This window comes from Hyla sarda, chromosome 4 (assembly GCF_029499605.1).
Source record: "Hyla sarda isolate aHylSar1 chromosome 4, aHylSar1.hap1, whole genome shotgun sequence".
In the NCBI taxonomy this organism is placed as follows: Eukaryota; Metazoa; Chordata; class Amphibia; order Anura; family Hylidae; genus Hyla; species Hyla sarda.
In genome coordinates this window covers 159,883,590-159,906,332 of record NC_079192.1, presented here as the reverse complement: position 1 = coordinate 159,906,332, position 22,743 = coordinate 159,883,590, and the positions used below count along the sequence as shown (strand labels likewise).

At 44.3% G+C, this 22,743-nt stretch overlaps 1 protein-coding gene across 8 annotated transcripts in view; it reads right to left on the bottom strand.

The window, feature by feature from the left end:
• The window catches only part of OTUD7A (OTU deubiquitinase 7A), a 249,575-nt gene extending 232,348 nt beyond the window's left edge, over positions 1–17,227 (bottom strand). For 7 of the 8 annotated variants that reach the window (XM_056572520.1, XM_056572518.1, XM_056572525.1 and 4 more), the window contains exon 1: positions 16,904–17,227. The gene's annotated coding sequence lies outside the window, so the exon portion shown is untranslated. Of the gene's footprint in view, positions 1–12,702; positions 12,748–16,903 lie in introns of those variants that run through there. The other variant, XM_056572523.1, reaches the window with a different exon arrangement.
• Between the last annotated feature and the right edge of the window lie 5,516 nt (positions 17,228–22,743).

Genomic DNA, 22,743 nt, shown 5'->3' with positions numbered 1-22,743 from the left:
GTGATGTCATTACAAAGGACAACTGGTCGCGCAAAAAACAAGCCCTCATACTAGTCTGTGGATGAAAATATAAAAGAGTTATGATTTTTAGAAGGCGAGGAGGAAAAAATGAAAACGTAAAAATTAAATTGTCTGAGTCCTTAAGGCCAAAATGGGCTGAGTCCTTAAGGGGTTAACAAGACAATTCTTATATATTTTTGAATGGCATGTCAATAAAGTTATTGTTTTGTTAAATCCGCAAGAGATGATTTTACAACTGCGGATCCACAATGGATCCAATAGGTGTGAATGCACCGTAGGCTAGTAACGCAGGGGAGGGATCTGATGTTGTTGCAATTACCTTAAAGGGGTACTCCACTGTCCAGCATTCGGAACATTTAGTACTGAACGCTGTGTGCGCAGAGCGCACACAGCGTTCAGAACTAAATGTTCTGAACGCTGGCCAGTGAAGCACCCCTTAAAAGACAACCTGTGGCCAACCCAAAAAATATGAGATTACATTATCAATAAAAATAGTTTTGGGTGTCCTGATTATTCATCACATTACAGTCTCTTGTTCCCTCATTTCCGTTCCCTAGATATGAGGGTTTATAATTTGTATGACAATTCAGGAAAACAAAAACTATAAGCCCTCATATCTCAGGAACTTGAGGGTGGATCAAGAAACTGTCAAAAAGTGTGTGATCAGGGTACCCTATGCTATTTAATGATTGTAAGATCTCTTTTTTGGGGGGGATTGACCATAGACTCTCTTTAAAGTCCCAAAAAATCATATGGAACATAACTAGTCCAAAACTGTAAAATAACCCCCATCTTACTGTACATTAGGCAATATGTTTATGACTGAACAACAGTTTACTCAACTTTTAGGGTGAAGTCTCTTTCTCAGCACATTGTTTATCTCTAATTAGCCTTATGTATGACATGCAATATATTCACATAAAAAGATGCCTTCACAATTCTATAGGCTCCTGAACTCAAGTCTGCCACCATTCCCTGCTTGTTCAGTGTCTGTTCTAAGCTTGCTCTGGTTTGATCTGTAAATGTATAACATCTTGGGCAGGCACTTTACTGTAACCTCATGTAGTAAAAAGCATTTTCCAAGAAAGTTGTAGAGCATACAGTCATGGCCATAAATGTTGGCACCCCTGAAACTTTTCTAGAAAATGAAGTATTTCTTACAGAAAAGGATTGCAGTAACACATGTTTTGCTATACACATGTTTATTCCCTTTGTAAGTATTGGAACTAAACCAAAAAAGGGAGGAAAAGAAGAAAATAGTCACACCAAACTCCAAAAATGGGCTGGACAAAATTATTGCCACCCTTTCAAAATTGTGGAAAAATAAGATTGTTTCAAGCATGTGATGCTCCTTTAAACTCACCTGGGGCAAGTAACAGATGTGGGCAATATAAAAAAAATCACACCTGAAAGCAGATAAAAAGGAGAGAAGTTCACTTAGCCTTTGCATTGTGTGTCTGTGTGTGCCACACTAAGCATGGACCACAGAAAGAGGAGAAGAGAACTGTCTGAGAACCCAAATTGTGGAAAAATATCAACAATCTCAAGGATACAAGTCCATCTCCAGAGATCTAGATTTGCCTTTGTTCAGAGTGCGCAACATTATCAAGAAGTTTGCAACCCATGGCACTGTAGCTAATCTCCCTGGGCATGGACGGAAGAGAATAATTGCTGAAAGGTGTCAACGCAGGATAGTCCAGATGGTGGATAAGCAGCCCCAAACAAGTTCCAAAGATATTCAAGCTGTCATGCAGGCTCGGGGGGCATCAGTGTCAGCGCGAACTATCCGTCGACATTTAAATGAAATGAAACGCTATGGAAGGAGACCCAGGAGGACCCCACTGCTGACACAGAGACATAAAAAAGCAAGACTACATTTTGCCAAAATGAACTTGAGTAAGCCAAAATCCTTCTGGGAAAACGTCTTGTAGACAGATGAGACCAAGATAGAGCTTTTTGGTAAAGCACATCATTCTACTGTTTACCGAAAACGGAATAAGGCCTACAAAGAAAAGAACACAGTACCTACAGGGAAATATGGTAAAGGTTCAATGATGTTTTGGGGTTGTTTTGCTGCCTCTGGCACTGGGTGCCTTGAATGTGTGCAAGGCATCATGAAATCTGAGGATTACCAACGGATTTTGGGTCGCACTATACAGCCCTGTGTCAGAAAGCTGGGTTTGTGTCCGAGATCTTGGGTCTTCCAGCAGGACAATGACCCCAAACATACGTCAAAAAGCACCCAGAAATGGATGGCAACAAAGTGCTGGAGAGTTCTGAAGTGGCCAGAAATGAGTCCAGATCTAAATCCCATTGAACACCTGTGGAGAGTGGCAAAGGAAGAGTAGCCCAACATTCCGGCTGAGAGGTGTAAGAAGCTTATTGATGGTTACAGGAAGTAACTGATTTCAGATATTTTTTTCCAAAGGGTGAGCAACAAAATATTAAGTTAAGGGTGCCAATAATTTTGTCCAGCCCATTTTTGGAGTTTGGTGTGACATTATGTCCAAATTGCTTTTTTTCCTCCCTTTTTTGGTTTAGTTCCAATACACACAAAGGGAATAAACATGTGTATAGCAAAACCTGTGTTACTGCAATCCTTTTCTGTGAGAGATACTTCATTTTCTAGAAAAATTTCAGGGGTGCCAACATTGACGGCCATGACTGTACATTATAGGATCGCTGCTAAGCTATTCTGGATGAGCCTGTCGACTGGTTCCAATAACAAACAGAAGCCTTTTGTAATGAAATAATAACTATTGACTATAATGCAAGTTACGTTGTAGGATCAGTGAAGAAAAGTAAACTGCTGCACTTGCAAGGACACACAACTTTTTTTCTGTAGGCTGTGTGTATAAACTCTAAAAATAAACATGTTCTAAAATGAACAAACGTGAATATTAATAATACCTGGTATAGAGTAGAGGAAGTCATTCTGTGGTAAAGAATACTCAGCCTCTTCACCAAAGGGGACGCATCACCTAGAATTTGTTTTACTGTTTACACTCAGATACTAGAACATGGTTTTTTTTCCAGTCTGTTATCATATATACATTATTTTGGTGGCAGACATCTTGCCTGAGCTTATTTTATAGGAAAACTGTCAGCTTATTCACCCATACTAAATCCAATACACTGGGTTATAATGTGGGCGAACAGGAGTCCAATGAGGGGTCAGTTACTTATATATGTCCAGTAGGTCCTGAGATATGTCCCCCAGAAGATCCTCTGCTGAATTCAGTAAATTGTGCGCTAGAGGCGGGGCCCTGCCGGCTCAATTTACATATTCATGATCTGCGACTCCTAGTCCTAGTGACATGGAGTTGCTGGTCATGTAAGTGCTCTGCTCATACATACAGCGCATAAGCCACCTGAGGGCTCATGTGACTAGCGGCTCCACTTTACAAAGACGCGGAGTCACAGACCATGAATATGTAAATTTAGCCGGCAGGGCCCCGCCTCTAGCTCACAATTTACTGAATTTAGTAGAGGATCTTCTGGGGGGACATATCTCAGGACCTACTGGACGTATTTTAGTAAGGGACCCTTCATCGGACTTCATTGGGTTTAGAGTGGGTGAATAGGCTGACAGTTTTTCTTAAAGAGTATTTAGGAATATTCTTTACAGCAGGCTCCATGACAATAGACTGGCCCCGACCGTATTCCACTGATTTGCAACCTTCTTCAGCTCCAGGCACAGTAAGCCAGGAAATATAATTGTCAAGGCGCACAATAAGTATTTCGCCGTGATCTGCAGTTTCCATTGCAACCATTTTTGTTTTGATGGGACTTTTTTTTTATAACTTTCTATTCATTTTTCTGATATATTATGTGATCAAAGATTTGAAACTCTAGCATATGTCAATTTTTTTCCATTCACCGTGTCTGATTATTAACATTGTATTTTAACTCCTTATTTACACAGAGTATTAATGCACGACCTGCGCCTGCTCTATGAAGCCTTAGACAAAGTTGACTGTGGCATCTAAATGTGTTAAAAACTGTTGTTGGTTAGCTAAAGGGCCATCGCAGTGAAATCACGGAGTTCTGATTAGCTCAGATGACAGGTGGAGTTCCCTAGATCCGTCCCGTCTGATCAGCGCTCCATTAGTGCTGGAATCCTCAGCAGCCTGTACTTATAGAGGGAGATTTAGCAAAACCTGTCCAGAGGAAAAGTTTCTGAGTTGCCCATAGCAACCAATCAGATCACTTCTTTCATTTTTCAGAGGCCTTTTAAAAAATGAAAGAAGTGATCTGATTGTTGCTATGGGCAACTCAGAAACTTTTCCTCTGGACAGGTTTTGATAAAACAGATCAAAGCTGTGCTATGGAACAGCATTGTTCAGCGTATGCAATCGAAAGAGTGCATGTAATAAAGGTCAAAAATAGTGAATAAGATGTAGAAAGAAAAAAAAGGTCAATAAATGTAAACAAGCCCCTTCCCTAATAAAAGTTTGAATCATCCCTCTTTTCCCAATTTTAAATAGCATAATATAAACAAAAAATAAAATCGACACATGCGGAAATGTCCAAAACTATTAAAATCTAACGCTAATTGAACCTCATAGGTTAATGGCATAAACTTTAAAAAAAATACCACAATTGCAGATTTTTGGTCAATTCATATACCTGAAAAATGTATAAAAAGTGATGAAAAAGCCTCATTAAAAACAAAAATGGTAACGATAAAAACTACAGATCATGGCACAAAAAAATGAGTCCTCGTACATTACTGTATACGGAAAAATAAATGTGTTATAGGGGTCAGAAGAGGACAATTTTAAGCATATTCATTTTTGTACAAGAAGTTATAATTTTTTAAAAGCAGTACAACAAAAAAAACTTATAGAAATTGGATATCGTCATAATCATAGGGCTGGGCGGTATGATGACAAAATGTGTGTATCACAGTATTTTTTAACTTTTGGCGGTTCCACGGTATATAACAGTATTTCCTAGCCCCCCCCCCCCCCCCATATTAATTATCAGCCCACATCCCCATCGGGGTAAATACTCGCATATCACCCGCAAGCGCTGCCCTCCTCGTCCTGCTTGTTGCGGCCGCCGGCGCTGGCACTCTATACTGTGCAGTATCCCTATGCCCGGGCTGCAAAAGGTAAACAAAAGAAATTTTAACTTACCTACGTCGGCCTTACGCTGGGGACGGGAACGTCAGAGAGCTGTCAGCCTATCACCGGCCAAGGCGGAACATCGCTGCGGCCGGTGATAGGCGGACGGCCGTCCTCCCCAGTCCCCAGGAAACAAGTGAGGCCGGTACCGTACCAACGGGAGGTGAGTTAAAGTTTATTTTGTTTATTTTTTGCAGCCCGGGCATAGGGATACTGCACAGTATAGAGCAGTGGTCTCCAACCTGCGGACCTGCAGATTTTGCAAAACTACAACTCCCAGCATGCCCGGACAGCCAACGGCTGTCCGGGCATGCTGGGAGTTGTAGTTTTGCAACATCTGGAGGTCTGCAGGTTGGAGACCACTGGTATAGAGTAGGGATCGACCGATATCGCTTTTTTAGGGCCGATACCGATAATCGGTGCAGGTTAGGGCCGATAGCCGATAACTTATACCGATATTCCGGTATAAGTTATCGGCTATTTAACCCCCTGCGACACCGCTGCAGATCATTGATTTAAAGCGGGCGCTTCAAATCATTGATCTGCAGTGGCTTTTGCGGGGCCATAGGCCGCCGCCGCCACCACCCGCTTCTCTCCCCTTACCTGTCAGGGTGGTCCGGGCCATCCATCGTTCATGTAGTGTCCGGGGGCGTTCCGGGAGGAGGGTGGTCCGGTCCGGGCTGTCCTTCTTCTCCGGCGGTCATCTTCTCCACTCCGGGCAGGCTCCGGCCTAGTACACTGCATAGACGCCGCTGTGCAGTGACGCCCGTGCACAGTGACGCACCTGACGTCACGGCGTAGCGGCGTCTATGCAGCGTACTAGGCCGGAGCCTGCCCGGAGTGGAGAAGAAGACCGTGGGAGAAGAAGGACAGCCCGGACCGGTTCACTCTTCACCCGGAACGCCCCCGGACACTACAGGAAGGAAGGATGGATGGTCCGGACCACCCCCATTACGGGTAAGTTTAATTTTTTTATTGACTCGGAGGGTGGGGGAGGGGCCCGACCGGTATAGCGGTATGGGCAAAAATCCATACCGGTATACCGCCTAGCATCACGGTGGGGGGTGCGACGCGGTGCGGTGGGTCGGGGGTGCGGTGCGGCGGGTCGAGGGGGTGGCGGTCGCGGTGCGGTGGGCGGGGCATTATCGGCTTATCGGCAAGATAATTGCCGATACCGATAATGCCCAAAATCGTGATTATCAGCCGATAATATCGGCCATACCGATAATCGGTCGATCCCTAGTATAGAGTGTCAGCGCCGGCGGCCGCAACAAACAGGATGAGGAGGGCAGCGCATGCGAGTGACGTGAGTAGTACCCTGATGGGGACAGCGCTGGGCTAATAATTAATTGGAGGGGGCAGAACCGTGCTTGCGGGTCACATAGGATTAGTAACCCGGTGTGGGGACAGCGCAGCGCTGGGCTGATTCATTCATTCCCGAGGGGGAGGGGCCAAACCGATATTGCGGTGTGGGGGAAAATTCATATCGTGCAGCACCAAAATGTCGGTATTCGGTATGAACCGGTGTACCACCCAGCCCTACATAATCATATAGACCTACAGAATAAAGATAATGTGTAATTTTAGATTTGGTGGTTAATGAGCAATGTAACTACAAAGTACAACTGGTGGCACAAAAAACAAGCCTAGATGTGGGAAAGGAGGAAAAAAAATGAAAGTGCAAAAATCCCTGCATCCATAAGGGGTTAATAGTTTGGAGATTTCCGCATGCAGCAATACCAAACAGATGCTGTGATCATGAGGGTTATATGATAGATGTTACCGTGGTCTCCTGAGCAACCTAATTATACAGGCACCATAAAACATATACATAAACATGTATGGTGCCTTTTCGCTCAGTGTTAATATTCTAGCAAATTTTTATATTATGGATTTTTGATACTTGTAGTTCACCTTACGTCTGCTGATTCAAGGAGGATTTATGTTTGGAGCGCACTTTACATGTGACCTGCAGATCCTATAGCAGTAATAGATATGCACCTGTTGTTATCAAGCTGTGGACCATCATGCACAGGGAGCTTGGCCTCCTCCAGCCCTTCCTCCCTGCAGACGAGCGGGACAAAACTCCACTAAGCGTGGGCTTTGGAGAGCAATGCTGCAGAGTAGACTCAGAGGCTAAGCGCTGTTATGGTTGCCCCGCTGCAAAACAAACGCGGATGCCAGATCGGTAAATTGGAAGGCCACTGCGGCCCCACAGACTGACAATCTGTGAAGATTGTCAGTCAGGTCTTGCAGCACAACTGCAACACACACCAGTTGAAAAACATCGCCCTATTCACTAGTATGACAGAGGTTTCTAGGCTTGCTCTGTGACCTGTGCAGAGGTTATTTTACAGGGAGGGGAAGGCCGAGCTCTAAGTATCATATATTGTGATAGATGTCTTATCTATACACTGGTGTTCCCCTTCACTGTAATCTTGTCTGTAATAAGGAGGACACTGCTGGAAGTAATCTGTACAGTACAAGAAGTCTTTACTTAGTTATATGCTAAGGGTAAGACTGAAAACTGCAAACCTTCAGGATTATTTTATAATATAGGTAGTAAAAGGGAAAATGAGAAAAATAAATCACCAAACATTTAAAAATGTTTAAATGGGCACTGTCCTTATATAAATCAGTAGAATGAACTGGGAAAAGTACGCACTTAGCAGGTTCTCTAATACATAACCAATAGACCCTGACCGATAAAAACTTTTTTTTATAACGACAGGAAGACTTTCACATAAAACTTGATTTAAAGGAAAAGTCACATGCTTGAAATTACAGGGATAAGCTTAAGACCCTGGGGGGGGGGGGGGGGGGGGGGGCGCAGATCTCCTCAGAGCGGCAGTCACGACCCACGCCCAAAGTGGGAGAGCCGATCGGCAATCTTCAGCTCTCCCAGGAGGCGTGGCGGCTCCAGCTTCAGGCAGGGGTCATGAATGATGTGCCGCTCTGGGGGAGAGATGGGGCTCCGTACAGGAGATCGTGGGGGCCCCAGCAGTCAGACCCCCCTGCGATCTAAAGAGTTTTTCTGTAATTTCAGGCATGAGCTTTCTCTTTTAAACAATAGGTCATTTCCTGATGACACATTTAAGTCAAACACATTATGCTGGGTTCACATCACGTTTTAGCCATACTGTTTTCAATCCGTTTTTCTAAAGAAAACCGTATGGCAAAAAAACGGATGGAACAGTATGGAAAAAAGTAAACTGTATGTGTTTTTAAACAGTATACTGTTTTTAAAAGTGCATACAGTTCCGTCAGTTTTTATAATAAAAAAAAAAAAAAAAACATACGTTTTTGAAAATTTTGTCCATTTTTAATGGGAGGGGTCTTGGGTGGGGACTTTAGGATTCAAATGCGCATGTGCAAAATAAAAACGTATACGTTTTTCCCGTATGGAAATAACCGTATACATGTGCGTTTCCCATTGACGTCCATGTTAAAAAAAACTTATGCGGTTGCAGTACGGTTTTTAATCCGTAGTCAAAACCGTGGTTGACCACGATTTTGTCTCCGGTTTAAAAACCGTACTGCAACCGCATACGTTTTTTTTAACATGGATGTCAATGGGAAACGCACATGTATACGGTTCCGTACGGGAAAACGTATACGTTTTTACTTTGCACATGCGCATTTGAATCCTGAAGTCCACACCCAAGACCCCTCCCATTAAAAATGGACAAAATTTTCAAAAACGTATGTTTTTTTTAAAAATAAAAACTGACGTAACCGTATGCACTTTTAAAAACACATACGGTTTACTTTTTTTCCCTACTGTTCCATACGTTTTTTTTCCATACGGTTTTCTTTAGAAAAACGGATTGAAAACAGTATGGCAAAAACGTAGTGTGAACCCAGCCTTACTAGGTTTGGTGGATTAATTTGACTAAAAGTAAATACCCCCTTAAAATAGGTTTTAGCCTTGCATAATCTGTTCCACACTAAGAACAAAACAGTGGCACTGATACCAACAGCCCTCAAAGGCCTCTGAGCGCCCCATGCCGTCTTGAGACCCTTACCGGAGGAGCGACCCGAGATGGAAGCTGAATAACCAGAACTTACGTGGTGAGTGCAGGACGCCTGTCTCTTTTCTGTAGTCTTCCACATTAAGTTACAGCTTTTACATTGTCAGTCACACATGCTCCATTTCTGTATCCGGAAGGCACCTTAAGGCTAAGTTTCCACTTGTTTTTTTTTTTTCTGGCAGTTTTTGGATATCTGCCACTGCAGTTTTTGAGCCAAAGTCAGAAGTGGATCCATAAGGGAGGAGAAATGTAATCCTTCCTATATATGTCCTATTCCTTATGAATACATTTCTGGCTTTGGCTCAAAAACTGCAGTGGCAGATATCCAAAAACTGCCAAGTGGAAACTTAGCCTGAAGGAAATCTCATCAGTTTCACCTGAACTAAACTGTCGGTACACACAGGTAGTACAGCTGACACTGATGACAACCATACTTACCATATTTAATCTTGCGTTCTGGGGCTGACATGGAACATGGGCGGAGCTTATGTCACCGCTGTTGTTTGCTAGTAGCGGCACCCAGCAGAGAACAGCAGCAGTGACATCACTCTGCCCATGCACCAAGTTGGTTGTTCCAGGGAAGATACAATGGAAGATTGTGGAAGAACAAGAGCACGGAATCGGACCAGGTAAGTGCAGGTTAAACTGATGACAGATTTCCTTTAAAGGGGTATTCCAGGAAAAAACTTTTTTTTTTTTTTTAGATCAACTGGCTCCAGAAAGTTAAACAGATTTGTAAATTACTTCTATTAAAAAATCTTAATCCTTCCAAGAATTATCATCTGCTGAAGTTGAGTTGTTCTTATCTGTATGGAAACAGTGCTCTCTGCTGACATCCCTGCTTGTCTCAGGATCTGCACAGAGCAGAATAGGTTTGCTATGGGGATTTGCTTCTACTTTGGACAGCTCCCGAGACACGTGTCATCAGAGAGCACTTAGACAGAAAACAACAACACAACTTCGGCAGCTCATAAGTACAGAAAGGATTAAGATTTAATAGAATTAATTTAAAAATCTGTTTAACTTTCTGGAGCCAGTTGATACATAAAAAAAAGTTTTTTCCTGGAATACCCCTTTAATAAATGTTATTCAAAAATAGAGAAACGTCCACAACTTGTACAATGATCTAACCGCTTCTCAGCATAATTTCAAAAAAACAGGTTGTTATTGTTCCTTTTGATAAAAATGTGTAAGCCCACTTGCCTTGTCAAGGTCACATGATCAGAGGGGGTACCTAGACTAAAATTAGCAGCCCACTGGCGGGTATCATATGGTAGGTGTTCACATTGGTGTGGTGCTCTGTGGTGGCCATTATTGCTGTGGTGCTTTAGATCATTGCACAAGTTGTGGATGTGCGGCCATGTTCTGTTTCTCTATTTCTAAGTTAATAAATGTTATGTTTTATTAGCCCTCTAATGGATGGAAAATAGAGAGCAATTCTAGTGATTCCCTAAGGTTATCCACTGTATTATATAGTTCTGTATCCTACAGTTATCACACACTGACTAGCGTTCTATACTCTATAGATGACCAATACATACACAGTATACATCTATATACTCTATGTCAATTCTTTCTGTAAACCTAAGATTGACCTTTTTATATTAAGCTAGTTAGAGGGAAATTGATCATATAAATTATCCCTTTGTCAATAGGAAAATGTGCAATTGAGATTATGGAGGTAAATATTGCAATTTGGATATTGCGACTGTGATATAATAAACAAATAGTGAAATCCCCCAATTTCATGTTCAATCTCCCCCATTTGACCTCTATCGCCCAATTTCACATTCTCCCCCATTTCACCTCTATCCCCTCATTTCATGTCCATCCCCCATTTCACATTACCCATTTCATGACCCCCCGCCCCCCATTTCTTGTCCACACCTCAATTACACATCTCTCCCATTTCATATCAATCCGCTAATGTCACATTCTCCTCCATGCTCTCCATTGTCACATAACCCCCATGTCACCAGCCCCCCCCCCCCATGTCACATATACCCCATTAAAGTTGTACCGCGGCACACACAGAGGGAAACCTAAAAAACCCTGATGCTTACCTATCCCCAGTCCCACTCCCCTCCATGTACTCTGGAGTCTTATGGGACATACAGAACCTTCCTGCTCAGCAATTACCGTAGCTGACCCCGTTGCGGCCACTGATTGGCTGAGCAGGAAAGGTCCTGGAACCAGCTGCTTGTCGAGAGCCTCAGAGAAAACACCGGGACAGCATGGAGGAAAATGGGATCTGTGGCAGGCCTACAGGGACCAGGGTTAGGGGGGCATCAGGTTTTTTTTATGTTTCCCCCATGCCCCTATTATTACTTGGGACAATGTTTCCCAACCAGGGTCCCTCCAGCTGTTGCAAATCTACAACTACCAGCATGCCAAGACAGCCTTTGCCTTAAAATTTTGGTGGCAGTCCAGCCCCAAACCCTGCGTGCACGTATGATGTCGGGCCGCCACCGCAGGTAATCACAAATTTTCCCAGGGGGTCATATCGCTAGATCGCAATTCGCAAAAAACACGTTTCAATTGGGATATACCATGCAGCCCTAATACGTAATGCTGAACAAGAAGGAAAGGTATCCATACAGCAGACTATTACAGGCGGAGGAAACACACTCACGCTCTGGTATATGTAAACGTGCACAAGAGAAAACCAAGTTACGAGCTGCTCGAATAAGGTGCTTTTACCGCTGGTGATTTCAACCGTGTAAAACTACTCTTGACATACAAATGCATTAATGTTTGATATAGGTCAGAAAACAATTAAAGAGTACCTTTTCATCAACTAAACTGTCCCTAATCCCCCCTCTCCATCTGTCCCTGACTCTCACTGACTCTATCCCTGTCTTTATTTGTACCAAAAACTGCCTATAAATACCTTTTTTTCATCCCCTGTGGCTGCTCAAATTCCTGCCGTGAGCTAGGGAGGAAGGGGGCGTGGCCCAGCAGGCACAACGTCATCTGATGCCTGCCGGGGCACACTTCTACCCTTCTTCCTCTTCACACAAATATATAATGCCCATGACCTTGCTGTTCCCTGCTGAAGACCTCGATCAGACACAGGAAAGGCAGACCCGATCCTCTTCTACGCAGCCGTGCGCTACACTGACATTTGGCCAGCCCGCGCCGGCTCTCCTTGCAAGGGGGAGCAGCCTGATGACGCGGCTGGCCGGGTCAGGAGCACCCCCCCCCCCGATTGACAGGCAGGAGGCAGGGAGATGCACTGTGCTCTTCAGTGTCCGGCAGCACTAAGATTTCGGACTCATGCTGCAAGGCCGGCATGAGTCCGAAATCTATGCGCCAGGGCATGTAGGGAGACCCCTAGTGGTCCTTTTTTTAAAGTTAAAAAAAAATAAAAATAATTAGAGAGTTGTTTCTAATACATGGATCAACAAAATATTTAAAAAAAAAGTTTTTTTGGTGATGGGTACTCTAAGTGTAATTTAAGTTCACTGTGGGCTAAGCCCGGCATTCTATAATATAACACTGCAAGAAAAAGGAGTTATTACCATGCCCAGGAAGATGCCAACTTTCAGACAGTGGCAGTTATATACTGTAACTCAAAATCTGCATAACAGGGAAGAAGAAAAATAAATAAATAATATATATATATATATATATATATATATATATATATATATATATAAACATATGTACATAGAGAAGGATTTCAGAACCTTATTAGGTGTATATGACCAAATGAATGCTCTTCTGACAATGTGTGTCTGATAGGAGGGACCCAAATGTAACTTACTGGGCTGCGAAAATAGAAACAAAGGTCTAAAAAGAGCCACTTTTATTACCTGATCACTTATGTTGCTATATACATTGCTCTTCTAAATGAAATTACGGTAATATTTTTATCCAAATACAATGTATAAGTATAGGTAAATAACTGAACAAACCTAGAAAAAGGTAACGTGATGTGCACCCACTCGGCACTATTAGACTTTAATTTTTGGCACCACAGCTGTACAGTTGGAAAACCAAAGAAGTTGGCTGATACCTTTGTATGAACTATTGTTTTTTTTTTTGTTTTTTGCTTTTTTAATCTCCTTTTTTGTGTTTTTGTATGTGAATAGTTTTAATCAATAAAATACATGAGTGAAACAAATTGCACCTAAAGGCCAAGGCTTTGAGCTAGGGTAGCGTTTTCCCAACCAGGGTGCCTCCAGCTATTGCAAAACTACAACTCCCAGCATGCCCGGACATGCTGGGAGTTGTAGTTTTGCAAGAACTGCAAAACTACTAATGTATTTTACTGGTCTAAGGTATATTCACATAGGGGGAGATTTATCAATGCCTGTGCAGAGGAAAAGCTACCCAGTTGCCCATAGCAACCAATCAGAGTGCTTCTTTCATTTTGTAAAGTTCTTGTTAAAAATGAAAGAAGCAATCTGATTGGTTGCTACGGGCAACTGGGCAACTTTTCCTCTTGACAGGTTTTGATAAATCTCCCCCATAAAGTATAATCACAGAGGGGGAGATTTATCTAAACCTGTCCAGAGGAAAAGTTGCACAGTTGCCCATAGCAACCAATCAGCTTGCTTCTTTCATTTTTAACCAGGCCTCTGAAAAATGAAAGAAGCAATCTGATTGGTTGCAATGGGCAACTGGACAACTTTTCCTCTGGACAGGTTTTGATAAATCTCCCCCAGAAAGTTTTGTGATGACCCTGCCATAAGTGAATATACTCCAATAATGACTGTATTAACAGCATACACATTAAAGGAGAACTCCAGTGTAAAATGTTCTTTCTGCAATAGGCCTGATGCCCGTGCAGAATTCCACAAAAGAATTCCACCAGAAAATCTGACGAAATTTACTGCCAGCAGATTTTAGTAGGATTCTGCTGTCCCATTCACACAGTGGACTTTCATTTTGGGGAATTCCGCAGCGGAATGCCATTCAAGTCAATGGGGCTAGGAATTTCAGCGCAATTCTGTGTTTTGTAAACAAAGAATTCTGCCACAATTCCAGCAGAATTTGGCAATTCCGTTTAGCAACCTCTGCAGAAACAAAATTGTGCAGAATTAAAGGGGTACTAGAATGGAAAACATTTATTTTTTATTTTTTTGTAAATCAACTGGTGCCAGAAAGTTAAACAGATTTGTAAATTACTGCCATATCATAATCTTAATCCTTCCAGTACTTAGCTGCTGTATGTTCCAGAGGAAGTTATTTTCTTTTTGAATTTTCTTTCTGTCTGACACCTTTGTCCATGTCAGGAACTCTCCAGAGTAGGAGAAAATGCCCATCGCAAACCTCTCCTGCTCTGGACACTGTGGTCAGACAGAAAAGAAATTCAAAAAGAAAAGAACTTCCTGTGGAACATACAGCAGCTGATAAGTGCTGGAAGGATTAAGATTGGAAGGGGGCGTGTTGACCACCGTACGAAGCGGCGGCTGACACGCCCCCTCAATACAACTCTATGGCAGAGCCGAAGCGCTGCCTTCGGCAATCTCCGGCTCTGCCATAGAGATGTATTGAGGGGGCGTGTCAGCCGCCGCTTCGTACGGTGGTCAACACGTGCTATCTGGCCAGCGAGCCGGGGTCCTGTACAGGAGATCGCGTGGGGGCCCCAGCGGTCGGACCCCCCGCGATCTGAAACTTATCCCCCATCCTTAGGATAGGGGATACGTTTTTCACCATTGGACTACTCCTTTAAGGATGGGTTCACACACACAGTATTTTGGTCAGTAAAATGGACACTTCGTACATTTTCCTAATAGAAAGATTTGCAGCTTTTTTTTTTTTTGTGTGTTTTGAACCCATTTCTGGTTTTACCTAAAATAATGTCCAAAATACTTTATGTGAGCCCAGCCAGGCTAAAGGGGTTCTCTGGAAAAATATTCTACAGGGGTTAATGGCAACAAAACCTAATAAATCAGCAAAATATCCAATTAATCACCGGATAAACTCAACAAAACCCCTGTGCTGCCACACTGCAGCGAGGATGTGCCAGTATATGCCAGTCAATCGCTGGCCTTAGTGGTATATAGTACAAGGCTACTAAGGCCAGTAACTGGTTGCAGCAGTCACATTGGTATATGACAGTGTTTTCCAAACAGCGTGTCTCCAGCTGTTGCAAAACTACAACTCCCAGCATGCCCGGACAGCCTTTGGCTGTCCGGGCATGCTGGGAGTTGTAGTTTTGCAACAGCTGGAGGCACACTGTTTGGAAACCAATGGTATACAGGGATGTCATCGCTGCGCAAAGTAATGGCATATTACTAAGATATGTCATCACCTTCTGCTCAGTAGGGGTCCAACCTCTCCCAGCAGTGGCGGGTAGCAGCTTTCCATGTAGTGGAGTACTGCGGACCCTTCTTTCTCAGGATCAGATCGGACCCTCAAACAATCATACAGCAATGACGTATTCTAGCGACATGCCATCACTCTATAAAAAGTTGGCTGTCCAGGCATGCTGGAAATTGTAGTTTTGCAACAGCTGGAGGCACCCTGGTTAGGAAACACTGCTCTATAGGAATACCCCTTTAAGATTTGACAACTGAAATAAGTATAAAACAAACACCTTGCCCACAGAAAACATCTATTTACACCAAAAGCCACAATTGCAGGAAGCATGGTATCTGGTTACACCACCCGAGATGATGTGCCCACAAAGCGTACCAACCGGCAACTTATTTAAGGGTACGTTCACACAAGGCCTGTGGATTTTCCCAATTAAATCTGCAAATAAACGACACCGTATCCTCTTCTTGTAAGGCTACAGAGGAATATTACATTGTACACACAGGATTTACCAGAACCCCAGTAGCCACCGAGGTACCATGGACAGTAATCACATACAATACACCGATGCCAACTACCATAACAAATAAATAGAACACACAGTGGGTGACACCTACCACCACCAAGGTAGCCCAAGGCCCGCTGGTACCTGGCATTCCTTCACTGTATCCTTATTCCAATGACCAATCCGAAACTAGATGAACCTCATAATCTGGGTCAGACTGGCACACAGGCAGGTAGGTTTGGCACCTGGCTGGTATTATTTTTTTTTAATTTATTTATTTTTTGGCCTAGGTAGTAAAAATAGAGCTGGCTGGCGCTGTTATATATAGCACGGTGCTATTGGCATACATCAGGGTCTACAATGCTCCATGGCACTAACACCATGGTGGTGCACCTGTGATATGGCAATGGCATGTGACCCTGTAGAAGAGTGGTCTCCAACCTGCGGACCTACAGATGTTGCAAGACTACAACTCCCAGCATGCCCGGACAGCCAACGGCTGTCCGGGCATGCTGGGAGTTGTAGTCTTGCAACATCTGGAGGTCTGCAGGTTGGAGACCACTGCTCTAGAACATCATGTGACCCCCTGATATGACATGTCTCATTGATCTTATAGTACAATCCATGTGACATGGAGGGGTATGAGGCTGGCATGACCAATGCAGGTGATGTTTACCTAGATGGCATGTGATGCCCATACATGATGAGCTGCCATCTGCACAGCATCACGTATGTAGACTGAATGCATGGGACCGGTGTGGAGGTCACAGCATAGACAGGGCAGTCCTGGCACTGCAGTGCCAACTCTCTGCCTACTAGTACATCCATTCAAGGTGATCAGACAATGCGGAGTGACCGTGCACCAGAGGCAGAGGATCCCGTCCCATCCCCGCACTGCAGACACAACAACAACGCTCAGCATCCACCATGCACGGCTGGACCGGGCTTACCCGCCTCATGCATCCTCCGTGCATCGCATCGTATCGAAGCCGGTGCACCCAGGCTCCAATCCCAGCACCGTCCACAGCATCCGATCCCGTCTTACTTCACCCTGCAGAACCGAGGGACAGCCCCCTTGTCTTCAAGACGTGTGACATCACCCGGCCAGGCTCCTCCCCTTCTCCGGCCCAGCAGCACAGCGCTATGAAGGAGAAGAACCGCTGAATGACACCAGCCAGGTCCGGGTCATTGGCTCAGCCACCTGTCTGTCACAGCCAGAGAGAAGTGACGGCGAGCGACCAGCAGGTGGCGCGGCTGAGCGGGCTGGAGAATAGGAGGCGGGGCCAAATGGGAGAGACAGGGAACGTGCGGCGACGTGTGGGCGGGGATAAAAGGCGGCCGCTGATTGGGTGAAGATTAAAGGCCGTACCTGCTGCTGCTGTCCTCTGGTGCTGTGTGTGATCGGGACAGGAGAGGGTCTGCTGCTGTGTGTCAGCTATGTACCCGGTGTATTCCCCGCATCCTGCACCTCACCCCAACCTCTAGCAGTACCGGCTGGAATCGGTTCACTAGGACAGTTCGTGAAGTGTGCCGGTTTGCCACTATGTAGCTTCCTTTTTATAGTTCTCGTTCACACTAGCGTTTTATGTAAATTTATTTTTGTTTTTTTTTTAAATAAAAACTAAGATCGTATTTGATAGTAAACAGGCTATGAGTTCGTTTACACACAATGAGAAGTATGTACTGTGCCCACAATGCAGCATGTAGCAGTGTTTCCCGACCAGGGTGCCTCCAGCTGTTGCCAAACTACAACTCCCAGCATTTACGGACAGCCAAAGGCTAGAGCTAAGCAAAAGTGCTTGCCAATCAGTGTGCCACTGGCTGTTGACAAACTACAAGTCCCAGCATGCCCGGACAGCCAAAGGCTAGAGCTAAGGAAAAGTGCTTGCCAATCAGTGGGCCTCCGGCTATTGCCAAACTACAAGTCCCAGCATGCCCAGACAGCCAAAGGCTAGAGCTAAGCAAAAGTGCTTGCCAATCAGTGTGCCTCCGGCTGTTGCCAAACTACAAGTCCCAGCATGCCCAGACAGCCAAAGGCTAGAGCTAAGCAAAAGTGCTTGCCAATCAGTGTGCCTCCGGCTGTTGCCAAACTACAACTCCCAGCATGCCCGGACAGCCAAAGGCTAGAGCTAAGCAAAAGTGCTTGCCAATCAGTGTGCCTTCGGCTGTTGCCAAACTACAAGTCCCAGCATGCCCAGACAGCCAAAGGCTAGAGCTAAGCAAAAGTGCTTGCCAAACAGTTTGCCTTCGGCTGTTGCCAAACTACAAGTCCCAGCATGCCCGGACAGCCAAAGGCTAGAGCTAAGCAAAAGTGCTTGCAGTCAGTGTGCCTCTGGCTGTTGCCAAACAACAAGTCCCAGCATGCCCGGACAGCCAAAGGCTAGAGCTAAGCAAAAGTGCCTGCCAATCAGTGTGCCTCTGGCTGTTGCCAAACTACAAGTCCCAGCATGCCCAGACAGCCAAAGGCTAGAGACAAGCAAAAGTGCTTGCCAATCAGTGTGCCTCCGGCTGTTGCCAAACTACAAGTCCCAACATGCCTGGACAGCCAAAGGCTAGAGCCAAGCAAAAGTGCTTGCCAATCAGTGGGCCTCCGGTAATTGCCAAACTACAAGTCCCAGCATGCCCGGACAGCCAAAGGCTACAGCTAAGCAAAAGTGCTTGCCAATCAGTGTGCCTCCGGCTGTTGCCAAACTACAAGTCCCAGCATGCCCAGACAGCCAAAGGCTAGAGCTAAGCAAAAGTGCTTGCCAATCAGTGGGCCTCCGGCTGTTGCCAAACTACAAGTCCCAACATGCCCGGACAGCCAAAGGCTAGAGCCAAGCAAAAGTGCTTGCCAATCAGTGTGCCTCCGGCTATTGCCAAACTACAAGTCCCAGCATGCCCGGACAGCCAAAGGCTAGAGCTAAGCAAAAGTGCTTGCCAAGCAGTGTGCCTCCGGCTGTTGCCAAACTACAAGTCCTAGCATGCCCGGACAGCCAAAGGCTGTCCGGGCATGCCGGGACTTGTAGTTTGGCAACAGCCGGAGGCACACTGATTGGTAAACACTTATGTAACAGATCATTACCCAGGGTGCCCAACTTATGGAGGGTATTTACAGATAAGCAAGGGGCATAAAGGTCCACAGCTAATTTTTATTGTAGCATTTTTGTTTTTTTTCCTCCTCGCCTTTTGACAGCCATAACTCTTTTATCCTTTCATCCACAGACCCATGGGAGGGCTTGTTTTTTTTTTTTTATTGCTTTAGGGGTCCTTCGGCATCCGCCACCGAAGGACCCCTACAGGGTGCCTCAGATATTCCTTCTCAGAGCAGTAATCCGCTGCTATGAGCAGACACACTGCGATGTGTGAGTCGCCACGTGCATACACAGTATACCCTCACATCGCGGCTGCTCTCGGCCTAGCTCAGGGAGCAGGGGGAGCGGCCGTGATGTCTGCTAGTACATTGCACGGCGTCTTGCACATCGCAACAGCGTGTCTCCTTGTAGTGGCGGATTGCTGCTCCAAACAGGCACATCTGAGGCACCCTCTAGGGGTCCTTTGGCGGCGGATCCACAGTTACGCTGTGGATCCGCTCGTCTGAACGTCGTGATCGGCAGCAGCGGGATTGCCGCTTCCCTTTATTAGCAGTGAGTGTCTAGTTACTGACAGTAGCTGACACTCACTGCTCTGAAGCGAGCGCAGCTCCTGTGGTCGCTTCATAGTCACCTAACGCTCCAGGGTGTTAGTCCTGTACGTCCGGTGTCTGTAAAGGGTTAACGGGAAAAAATTTCACAAAGCTGTCTCTTTAACCCTTATAGAGGAATAAATGTTTTCTGATTTTCATCCGTGCCTTCTGAGGTTATGTTCACACTGAAATCTCCACATAAACATATTCCTGGTCACATCCCATCTGCGCAGCCGCCTTCGAAATCCTTTAGCGCTAAGACCATGCGAACCTGCGCGCGGTCACCATTGATGGTAATACAGTTGGCTGCTAATGTGGCTGAAAAAAGTCATGTTCATTCTTTTAGTGTGGGAGTTTGTACAGCAGAATTTTCCGCCGCTGAAATTCCATGTGAATGGTTCAAGCGTGCGGTAAAAATGACATTAGCTTTATTCGAAGATAAGTCATATTTTAATAGTTTGGGCTCACAGCAATACCAAATATGTTTATTATGTTTACATTTTTGTATTTATAAAATTGGGGCAGAGGGATTTAAATTTTTGTTATGGGGGAGGGAATTTTCATATTTCTAAACCCCCCTCCCCCCCTTCCTTTTTTATTTACTTCCCCTAGAAGACTAAACTATGTGATCGCTTGATCACTCGTACAGTTTACAGACAAAAGTGGGGGCAATGGGGGAACTTTATCAAAACCCGTTTAGAGGAACCAATCAGAATGCTTTTTTAATTTTTCAAAGGCCTTTTTAAAAACGAAAGAAGCGATCTTCATTAATCCTTATCTACACAGGTTTTGATAAATTTCCCCAATATTGATAGCAAGTAATATATCATATAAACAACGTGTGTGTTAATGCTGGCCCCTGACTGAGTATAGGCCAATATGTGATCTCCCACATCAACTCAAGAACTAACTAAAACAACTGTGCTGAAATACGCGTTGGGGTGGCATCCCCTTGCTCAACAGTTCATCTATCAAGTGACTCGGTTTTTGATTTCTTTAGTCCTTGTATTACTTTAGTATTACAGGGAACTATGGCAGCCTGTAATAGCAGATCAGTTATGGCAGCATTGGAGGTCTAGTAAAGGTCTCAGCCCTCATGTTTGCATACCCAGGTTTGCACAAAAATTAGGGCTCGGTTACACAACCGTCTGTTTGCATAATTTCCTTCCCGTTTAAAATTCCGTTCAAGCCTCTTTTAACCCCTTAAGGACTCAGGGTTTTTCCGTTTTTGCACTTTCGTTTTTTCCTCCTTACCTTTTAAAAATCATAACCCTTTCAATTTTCCACCTAAAAATACATATTATGGCTTATTTTTTGCGTCGCCAATTCTACTTTGCAGTGACATTAGTCATTTTACCCAAAAATGCACGGCGAAATGGAAAAAAAATCATTGTGCGACAAAATTGAAAAAAAAAACGCCATTTTGTAACTTTTGGGGGCTTCCGTTTCTTCACAGTGCATATTTCGGTAAAAATTACACCTTATCATTATTCTGTAGGTCCATACGGTTAAAATGATACCCTACTTATATAGGTTTGATTTTGTCGCACTTCTGGAAAAAATCATAACTACATGCAGGAAAATTTATACGTTTAAAAATGTCATCTTCTGACCCCTATAACTTTTTTATTTTTCCATGTACAGGGCGGTATGAGGACTCATTTTTTGCGCCGTGATCTGAAGTTTTTATCGGTATGATTTTTGTTTTGATCGGACTTTTTGATCACTTTTTATTCATTTTTTAATGGTATAAAAAGTGACCAAAATACGCTTTTTTGGACTTTAGAATTTTTTTGCGCGTATGCCATTGACCGTACGGTTTAATTAATGATATATTTTTATAGTTCGGACATTTACGCACGCGGCGATACCACATATGTTTATTTTTTTTACACTGTTTTATTTTTTTTATGGGAAAAGGGGGGTGATTCAAACTTTTATTAGGGAAGGGGTTAAATGACCTTTATTAACACTTTTTTTTAACATTTTTTTGCAGTGTTATAGGTCCCATAGGGACCTATAACACTGCACACACTGATCTTTTACACAGATCACAGGCGTGTATTAACACGCCTGTGATCAGTGTTATCGGCGCTTGATTGCTCCCGCCTGGATCTCAGGCACGGAGCAGTCATTCGCCGATTGGACACCGAGGAGGCAGGTAAGGGCCCTCCCGGTGTCCGGTCAGCTGTTAGGGACGCCGCGATTTCACCGCGGCGGTCCCGAACAGCCCGACTGAGCAGCCGGGTCACTTTCACTTTAGAAGCGGCGGTCAGCTTTGACCGCCGCTTCTAAAGGGTTAATACCGCCCATCGCCGCGATCGGCGATGTGTGGTATTAGCCGCGGGTCCCGGCCGTTGATTAGCGCCGGGACCGATGCGATATGATGCGGGAGCCGGCGCAGGACATAGTTACATAGTTACATAGTTAGTACGGTCGAAAAAAGACATATGTCCATCAAGTTCAACCAGGGAATTAAGGGGTAGGGGTGTGGCGCGATATTGGGGAAGGGATGGGATTTTATATTTCTTCATAAGCATTAATGTTATTTTGTTCCATGAATTTATCTAATCCTGTTTTAAAGCTGTTAATTGTTCCTGCTGTGACCAGTTCCTGAGGTAGACCGTTCCATAAATTCACAGTCCTCACGGTAAAGAAGGCGTGTCGCCCCTTGAGACTAAACTTTTTCTTCTCCAGACGGAGGGAATGCCCCCTCGTCCTTTGGGGGGGTTTAACCTGGAACAGTTTTTCTCCATATTTTTTGTATGGGCCATTAATATACTTATATACGTTTATCATATCCCCTCTTAAACGTCTCTTCTCAAGACTAAACAATTGTAACTCCTTTAATCGCTCCTCATAGCTAAGATGTTCCATGCCCCATATTAGTTTAGTCGCGCGTCTCTGCACCCTTTCCAACTCCGCAGTGTCCCTTTTATGGACAGGTGCCCAAAACTACGTCCTGCGTCGTTAAGGGGTTAAACAGCTTTTAAACAGTTGTAAATGGATCCCATTGATGTCACTAGGATTTTTTTTACAATCCTTTATCAGCTGTTTGCACCCGTTTGGTTTAATTTCAGTTTTTTTTTTTTTTTTTAGTTAACAATAAATTTGTGTAGTGATCAG